Raw genomic sequence first — 9503 nt, 5'->3', positions numbered from 1 at the left:
ATAGGAAAGGCAAGCAGCAATAGCTTTGAGATTTTGAACCTGGTAGTACCAAGCTCCACATGTGAAAATCTGGCTCTATCATGACCAGTGAGACCTCTCTCCAATTCCCCACTCCACCCCTGCTAAAAAAAGGCAGGCAGATTTGTTTAAGCTTTCTGACACCACTCTGGGCACTTAGGAAAAGAGCAGTGTAAAAATAAATGAGTCAGAAATAAGGATGGGGAAATGACAAATGCACGATCTATTTTTCTCAAGTGACGTTTGCTTTCCATGTTTCCTAAATTCTATAGAGAACTTATTCACAGTATTCCCAAGGCAGATACAGTTATGCTTGTTTTATGAACTCTGCTTTTATGTGCTTAAATGGAAAATGCTCATTGTTTGACTTGATGACTTTTCCTAAACTACACCGACAGGAAAAGGAGGTGTTCCAGCTGTGTGGCTTGTATTTCACAGACATACCATTTCTCCTTGTAATTTTTTTTCCCCTTAATTTTGTAATGAAGCAAAAAAATTAGACAATCTAGAACACTATAAGTTTACTTTAGTATGCTGCACTTCTCTTTTTTTTCCTTTAGATAATAACACAAAAACATTGGAAGAATGCAATCTTGTGGATTTTCTTAGAATTACAGTGTAGATTGGCTCCCCCAGATCCTGGAATTAACAACAAAATCACATATAAATAAGTACATTTTTATTCAGAAGATGTCCTTTACGGAAATAATAAAACAGAACTTGAATTTATTTAGGCTTATTAGATTTCTTTCTGTTGTATTTCCTTTTTTTTTTTCTTCTTCTTCTCTGTGAAGGTAGGAAGGCAGAAGCAGAAAGGAAGCAAATAATTTATAGAGAATTGGAGGAAAAGCAATTTCCCTCTATAGTGTGGACACCACCTCTCTACCCCCATGTTACTCCTGCCTTTCAACTGACTTTAAATCACCAGCTTCAAAAAAAGGAAGTCCAAGTATGAATCAACTGATTAATTTGTGAGATATATTATCACTCACTCAAAATGGAACCAGGGAGTAATTTAAACTGCTTTTGGTGTCTTCTCAACTGGACCACAACATTAATATCAGTAACTCCTCAACTTTTTGTTTTTCTCAACTCAGGCCAGGATCTCAGCTTCCCCACCATTAGACCCTTCTCTCTGCCACAGCTGTACAGACAGCTGCAAGGGAAAAGATGCAAATAGTCATCTTTTGGGAACCAAACTTGGGAAATAACTTTGTTCACCAACAAAGTGCATGAGGAGAGCTGTGGATTTCTGTGTCACAATCCAAAAAAAGCTCTATGAGCTGAGGACGAAGCCTTAAAAACTGGCATCATTGAGCCAAGCAAAAATATCTTGTCATTTGCCCCTAAGCGGATGACAAGATAAATTGCAAGAAATACCCTAAAGCAGGAAATCCACTCAAATGCTGGAAATTATTATTTCAAGAATTTTGAAGTTTTCAAAGGACAGTAAGAACAATGGTTTCCTACCTGCCTTTTTAAGCACCCAGCCAATAAGGGGACATTCGCCTATTTGGATTTGTTTGTTCCTGAGACCAAGCATGACAAGCAAAACTTTTAGTTCTTCTTTGTGTGAAAGGAGATTGATATTGGGTATTCCCATATTTAAAGCATTAGAAGTTTTCTGCTGGTGTGATTTTGGGTTCATTTGTATAGCTCTGTCTTTTCAAGAACAGACAGTATCTACCCATCCAGGTGCACAGACATAAAACCCAGTGCCTTCCCATGCACACACATGACTTCATGACTTGTGTTTTTTTGGGTCTCTGAGTCCATAGCCAGGCTATGCAAAGATGGAGGCCACTGTCTTTCAAACTACTCCTGGGCCTGAGGAGTTAATTTAAAAACTTTAATGCCAAGTGCAAAAACAGTACACTTCTTAACACACTGGAGCAGCTGCTGCTTTTATTCTGCAACACACGACTAAAATAGCTTATGCTTATCTTAGACTGTAGATGGCTGAAGCTGCCAACAGTATCTGCTGTAGCATCTTAATGGAAGATTCTTATATGGAAATCTACATGAGAAATGCAGACATGTTTTTGTTTTATCAGTGCAGCTCAAAAGATTTTGCCCTGATGCGATGCATCTAGTATGCATACACAAGAAATCATTATGAACAAAATGCCTTCACAAATGGCTGCTAAATTCTTGCCATGTTTGTCAGATCTGCTGTCCTCTTTCAAGAATCCAGCTACACCCTCACAGTGTTTATGAAACTGAGCAGTCACATAACTTAAGCTATGTAACAGAGGTGGAGAGTTAGAAGACAACACTATATGGAAGAATAATTAGCTCTCATTAAACTTCAGCTTTCTTCTGCAGTCTAAAGCAGTTGTTTCTAACCTGAACCCTCAGTCAAGCATATAACCTGGGGTTAACTCATTGGGTAACAACTGAAATTCCTAAATCTTGGTCATCTTAAATTTAATGCAGTTCAGTGTTACACTAGCTGCCCCTCAAGGTAACAGGTCCAACTCACATCTCTGGTGCAGGTGGCCTTGTGGCCCCACGGAGGGCTTCAGATGAATGAATCAGAGGGCACCCGGGAAAGCAAGCCCTAGAAAGACCTAGGTACCCAGGGCTGCATTCCCAAAGCAAGATAAAGGAACACATGCAATGACATGTACAACTGCCTCTTCCCATTTTTATGGGAGAGATGATTTTTGGAAAATTGATTCCGAAACAATGAGACGTGCAAACTTGATCTTGAAAGGAAGATTTTCAAGAACAGAGGAACCTTCTGCCTTTTTTTACTGTCTAGACAATGTCAGTAAAAGGTAGCATCACAAATACCATGCTGTGGCTGAAAATGAAGGCATTCTGTCTTTGGTTTACTCCTTTTGAACATAACAGTTCATGAAAGACAGGTATTTTTCCTCAAGGAGTAGATGCAAACAGCAAAAAAGTAAGATATGAACTAGAGTATGTTGAGATAATATGGTAAATGGCAACAGTACCTGAACAAGTAAAACATATACTCATATATTCCTGTTTGATAGAATGAAACACCTCTAATACATTTCAGGAGCGCCAAAAATGCATTCATTTAGACTCAGAAGGATGCAGGTCAACCAAATAATATACAGTGAATGTGGAACTCACCTGGTTAAGAAATGCTTAGTCAGTTTTCTCCTTCCTTCCTCTCTGAAAAGCAGAGACAAACAAAATTTAACGTCATGAAAAAGAACACACAAAACTAGCACTAAGTAATCATCTTAAAATTGAGTTCTTTTGCTCTTGGAAGAAAAAGAAAAAAGAATTGGACATCACAGGTTTTTTTCAAAAGGAATAAACATTTCATTAATGAAAACGTGACTTTACCAGAAGCAAAGGAAAGATATTCCAGGTCTTCTTTTCAGTAAGCCAAATATTTACATTAAAGTAGAAGTGACTGAAAATATTCAAAACAAAGTTCCATGGTAAAATGGGGATATAAAAGAAACAGATTTCAAAAGATATGTACTGAACACTGAAGTCTAAATCTCAGCAGCTAAATTACAAAGAAGGATTTATACAGTTAGCATAAAATCTAAATATTACTAGAGGAATCAAAAGTTCCTATCAGCAGAAAACCTACTTCACTTTAATTGATACATCTACACCATATCATACCTTACAAGGCTTTAGCTTTGAAAAAAGCTTTTCACTGTAATTTATAAGCCTATGTAGAGGTCTGTAAAACATACTGATACAGTCAGATTGGTTTTTTTTTATACTAGACCAGATACTTTTAGCCCATACTATCATGAAGATGAACTGTTATAAACATCTCTCTAGACAGCAAAAAAAACCCAGCTTACTAGAATTCAGTGAAGATACTGGTCTACTGAAACAGAAATTAAAGAAAATAAATCCTTAATTGATAAAAGTTAATATAAATAATTAATAATAAATAATAGAAATTTTAACACACTGTGGTATCTGTGGAAAAAAAAGTCTAATGGAAGAGGAATCAATAAAAAAATAATATTAAAAAACCCCACGTTTGGTATGTTTGGTCTAAAAATACCACAAAATTAATTCTAACAAAGAAGACCTCTGTATCCTGCTTACTTTGACATCACTGGATTTTTCAGCAGAACTATCAAAACATCTATTTTATGAAAGTAATTCAATGCCCTAGATGATGGGCAGCTTTCTATTTAACACTTGATCCTAAGAAAAAGCTACTTGTTCCAATTCTACTGATGTGAGTTCTTCCAGAAGAAAAAGGAATTGTCTTTAAGCGAAAAAGGGTCGCAGGCCCATGTATTAAATAAGAAAACTCCTAAGGGAAGGAAAATAGTAAAGAAGAGGTTGCTCAGAAAACTATAGGCAAGTTAGTTCCTCAAGAGCTATGTATTGGTTGAAGATACTCAGAAAATAATTAGCAGTGAGTATATACAATTGTAGATATTAAGATCTGGTTGAGAGCCTTCCTGTATTCTACTGATGTTTGCATAAGCACAGCTGAGGCTTCATATAACCACTGGAGAACATGTTAAGGATTGCTGCTGCAGGTTTTATTTCCTTGAAAGGGGTTATGCATGAAATAAAATATCCCTCTGTTTCTGATTTTAAAAAGTATCTTATAAGATAAATAAGTTAATTCATAAGTAAGCTGCACATTCTATTATGGAACTAAACTTTGAATGGCATCCATGTCATATAATCTACAGATACTTTTAAAATTACTTTCTGCCTAATACATCTTCAAATGTAGATTATTATGCAGAAAAGAATAATCTATAAAATAATATTTCTCTTTATGAACTGTTATGAAAAGCCACAATAGACTTTGGGCATAGAAAGGTCTTTGGGTAGTCTATATGAAGTATAGTAAAAGTATGCATAGATGTTACTGGAAGATGAAAACCAACAAATTATATAACAAGATATTTGTTGTTAAAAAGCCAAAAATTATAAAGCTATTTGGAGGGAATCTGAAAAGGAAAGAATACCCATCTGATAGTTACAGTAAGAGAAACATCTGTAGTAGTAGAAATGGGATGAGCTTTGAAGGAGATGACCTCTCAGTTGTGACAGACCGTGGTGCCTGCCCTACTATCCACGCTAGTGCTTTAAATCATGTAGGCATACTCAATCATTGCTGCTACTGGAAGGGAACAAGTGATGCCAACAGAGAAAGGGCATTTACAGAAGGAAAAGCTGAGGGTAAGACCAGGTAATTTGCCTTTGAAGAGGTTGTTCAGGATCTACGCATTTCTTGCAGAAACTCCTTTCTGAAATGCTTTGTGTTATTGAACAAGCTGGCTGTAGAAGAATCTAATTTGTTTCCTTAGGAAGAAACCCTTAGGCTGCACTGTCTCCATGTATATTCAGTTCTGCAAAGCAGAGAGCATCAGAAAACAGCATGAAAGGGGAGCCAGTGGACGTCATGCAGCAGATTCTGGAGCCTCTTTGGACTCTGGCTCAAAAAAACCAACCAACCAAACTTGATGCATTTTTTATAGACTTTAACCAAAGTTGAAATGCATGTTAACTGTGTTTGTAATGCATGCTTCACTCTTCATCTTTAAAAAAAAAAAAAAAAAAAAAATTGCAATTGGATTGCCTGATTATACCATATCAGTTTTCTTGTGGCCCTAAAACTTCAACTTGCTGCTAAAATATTATGCTTACTTACAGAAAGCTTTGCTGGTAGAACTCACCCCTTCTCCTTCTCACAGCTCAAGTATGAAAACATTGGGAAAAAATAAGGTTTCACGTGCTTTACTTTCATTTGACAATAAATGGGAACCTTTATATCCTCAGAGCAAGAAGAAACATGAAGATTAGAAACCATGCTTCAGTAAATGCTATGGCAGAAAGTAGTACTGAAACCCTACCCCTCAGTTTGATTTTCAGTTAAAATTAAAGAAATAAATAAAAAATCAGATGCTTCTGGCAAATAGCCTTTCAATACATGCTGTTCAGTGAGTCTACAACCTAAACATCAACACACCCAAATATACTCCTTACATATGAATGTTCTTGGCATCAGAAACATTGCATCTGAAATAAAGAGAGCCATACCAGAGTACTGCCAAAAAACCTGGTGAATCGTACATGCTAAAAAGACAACATAATTTCCAGGCTTGTTTTTGTACTCACACCAACACTGTAACAGCAACCGAATGCTTGGTGTGCATCAAAGAATAGCTTTTTACTGTTGCTAATGCCATCCACCTCCTTTCTTTTTTTCCCTAGTGCTGTTTTTTCTCATCTGCTTCACCATCCACTGGCAGTGGCTGTGGCCCTTGTCTTCTAAAAGGCATCATCAGGGGACAGAGCCATAAGGCTTTAACTGCTCCATGAAGACTTTGCTTTTAGCAAATAAAAATCTATTTGTCTTCTTTGAACATCTGGAGAGCTATGCTGTTTCTGGAAAGATTGAGAGTTCATAGTTAAAAGGGGCAAAAAAGTTATGCTGAGGTATGAGAAGAGCTACAAGTGTCTTAACTTGGAATAAGAATTGGAGGAAATTGAGAAGAAAGGAGCCTTTATCTTCATAGCTCGCAGACAGCTGCAAAGGCAGCTCTTCAGCTGCTCACATCACTGAGTTTATTCAAGTTTGAGCAGCTTCATCTGGCTTTACAACTTCCAGCGTTCATTGTGCTGCTGCATGTTATGTTTTAGTTCCAGCCAAACCATTAATATGCATGTCTTATAAAGATCCTGGTTTTTAGAAATAAGTCATAAGGTAACCTTCTCTCCTTCTGAGGTATCTTCAGATCAGGCAAATGCCCAAACTGTTTGCAAAGGCTTCCTGGTAGACACTACACTATGGGCAAGACACACACAGACTGAAACACCTGCTAGGACAACTGCTGCAGATTCAGCAGGGCAAAGATAGGTGCTATTGGAAGAAGTGTTTATCCGATTTTGCATAGCACTCACATAATCAGATAACCAGCCCTAGTACTAAATTATTTTTAGTTTTACAGATGAGTTGGCTTCAGGTGTGAAACAATAAAGCCTGGGTTTTTTTTTTTCTAATCAAAGCTCCACACATAAAAGAGCTGGTAACCACAAATAATTAATCACGTTTTCACAAGAGTCACTGAAATTTTCAGATCAAAAAGGTAGTGAAATGGAAAACAATTGCCTAATACTCACAAATCTGGAGCATTGATTAGCCGTGAGGTGGCTAGTGCCAGCAAACTGTAGCACTGCCTCAAGGACTGAACCAGCTGGAAACAACCAGCTCCGGTGCACAGTGCAGTTATTTTGCAGCTGCTCTGGTAGGAGGTTACTATTACCTCATCTCAAGACAGTAACTTTGACAAAGGCTAATTTTGGAAACAGGAAGCTACAGGGCTCTGATCTGATATGGTAATGCCAGGGAGATAACTAGGCTTTCTCTGTTAGTTTTGCAATCCTGCAAAAATAGAAAAAATAAAAAAAGTTTTGGTATGATGTGATTAAATAGAGAAGTGAGCGGTACTCTGAGGTGTACCAATGCTTGTTCTTTTTGTCAAGAGAGCAACTTCTTAGATTATGTGTAGCAATAGCTATAAACAAACACTCTGTTAAAAGACATCCTTTGAGTAACGTCAACAACTTCCTGTGTTGTGCATATAGCATGAATGACAGGATCTGCACTGCTGGATTACACAATGCATGTACATATATTCAATCTTACCTTCTAGGCTTGGAGTTCAGAAAAATGGAAACTGCTAACAACAATGTAATGTTGACTCCTGTTGTGCTTTAACCTCAGGTGTCAACTAAGTGGCACACAGCTACTCACTCACTCCCCCATGGTGGGATGGGGGAGAGAATTGGAAAGGTAAAAGTGAGAAAACACCTGGGTTGAGATAAAAACAGTTTAATAGGCAAAGCAAAAAAAGGTGCACACAAGCACTTCACTACTTCCTTTGGGCAGGCAGGTGTTCAGCTACCCCCAGAAAAGCTGGGCTCAATCATGTGCAACAGTGACTTGGGAGGACATATGCCATCACTCCAAATGTCCCCCCTTCCCGCAGCTTTATGCACCGTGCATGACATCATATGGCATGGGATATATCCCCTTGGTCAGCTGGAGTCAGCTGTCTCAGCTGTATCCCCTCCCAGCACCCTGTGCACCCCCAGCCTCCTCACTGGTTGGGTGGGGTGAGAGGCAGAAAAGGCCTTGAGGCTGAGCAAGCACTGTTCAGCAGTGCTATAAGCATCTCTGCATTATCAACTCAGTTTTGGTCACAAATCCAAAACATAGCCCCATACCAGCTACTGTGAAGAAAATTAACCCTATCCCAGCCAAAACCAGCACAACTCCATAAACATTAATGAATGGAAAAACACCTCTTGCTGTTCAGGCCCTCTTGCCTGCTACTCTCAATGGACTTCTCAGTATTACTCCTCAAAACTGAGATATTTTGAAGGCAAACATTATCCTTAATTTAAAACGTAGCATAATTTTAAGCGTGCTTAAGTATATAACTACAATTGAACTCTTCATTGCCTTAGGTTAGATCTAAAAATTACGTGACTAGGCACTGCCAAGGAGGAAAAAACATTACCAACAATTTATGAAGTGGTGACAGGGATTCACAGATTCTTCTATTTTTCCAGCTAGCAAGGTCCTACAAATGCTAGAGAAGAGGCAAAGACCTCTCTGAGGAAGGTTTAGTCCTACAGCAAATGAACCCAAGTCAGCCCCACATCTCCAGTTACCTTCTTATCCTGGTTTCAGCGGAGATAGAGCTAATTTTCTTCTTTGTAGCTAGAATAGTGCTATGTCTTGCGTTTCATATGGGATTTGGTATGAGAAGAATGTTGATAATACATTGACTTTTTTTTATTGTTGCTAAGAAATTAAGGACTTTTCAGCTTCCGATGCTTTGCTAGTAATGTGGGTGCACAAGAAGCTGGGAAGGAGCATAGCCAAGACAGCTGACCACCAACAGACCAAAGGGATATTCCATACAATGTGATGTCATAATCAGTATTTAAACTGGAGGAACAAGGAGGGAGACATTCAAGTCATGGCATTTGTCTTCCCAAGTAACCATCACGTGTGACGGAGCCCAGCTTTTCTATAGATGGCTAAACACCTGCCTGCAGATTGGAAGCAGTGAATGAATTCCTTGTTCTGTTTTGCTTGCTAATGTGGCTTTTGCTTTACCTATTGAACTGTCTTTGGCTCATCCCATGAGTTTTGTCACTTCTATCCTTCTGATTATCTCCCCCAACTTACTGCAGAGGAGTGAATGAGTGGCTGGGCGGAGCTGAGCTGCCAGCTGGGGTTAAAATATGACACTTCTAACTCACACGCTGAGTTTATCTAGTCAATAATCAGCACATGCTAGGCAAGTGGAAACACGGGATTTGGGACATTTATTTTTTTTTTTCAGATGTGCCTCTGAACAGAACTCAGCATGGTTCCCAGCCTGACGTGCACCAACAGCCCTTCTGGCTGCTACCATAGCACCCGGGGACTGACTGGCCCTCAACCGAAAGCGACCCACACAGGAGATTAAATCAACATTTGAAAAGGGCCT

Source organism: Apus apus, chromosome 1, assembly GCF_020740795.1.
Source record: "Apus apus isolate bApuApu2 chromosome 1, bApuApu2.pri.cur, whole genome shotgun sequence".
Classification (NCBI taxonomy): Eukaryota; Metazoa; Chordata; class Aves; order Apodiformes; family Apodidae; genus Apus; species Apus apus.
Note: the sequence above shows the minus strand (reverse complement) of the source record.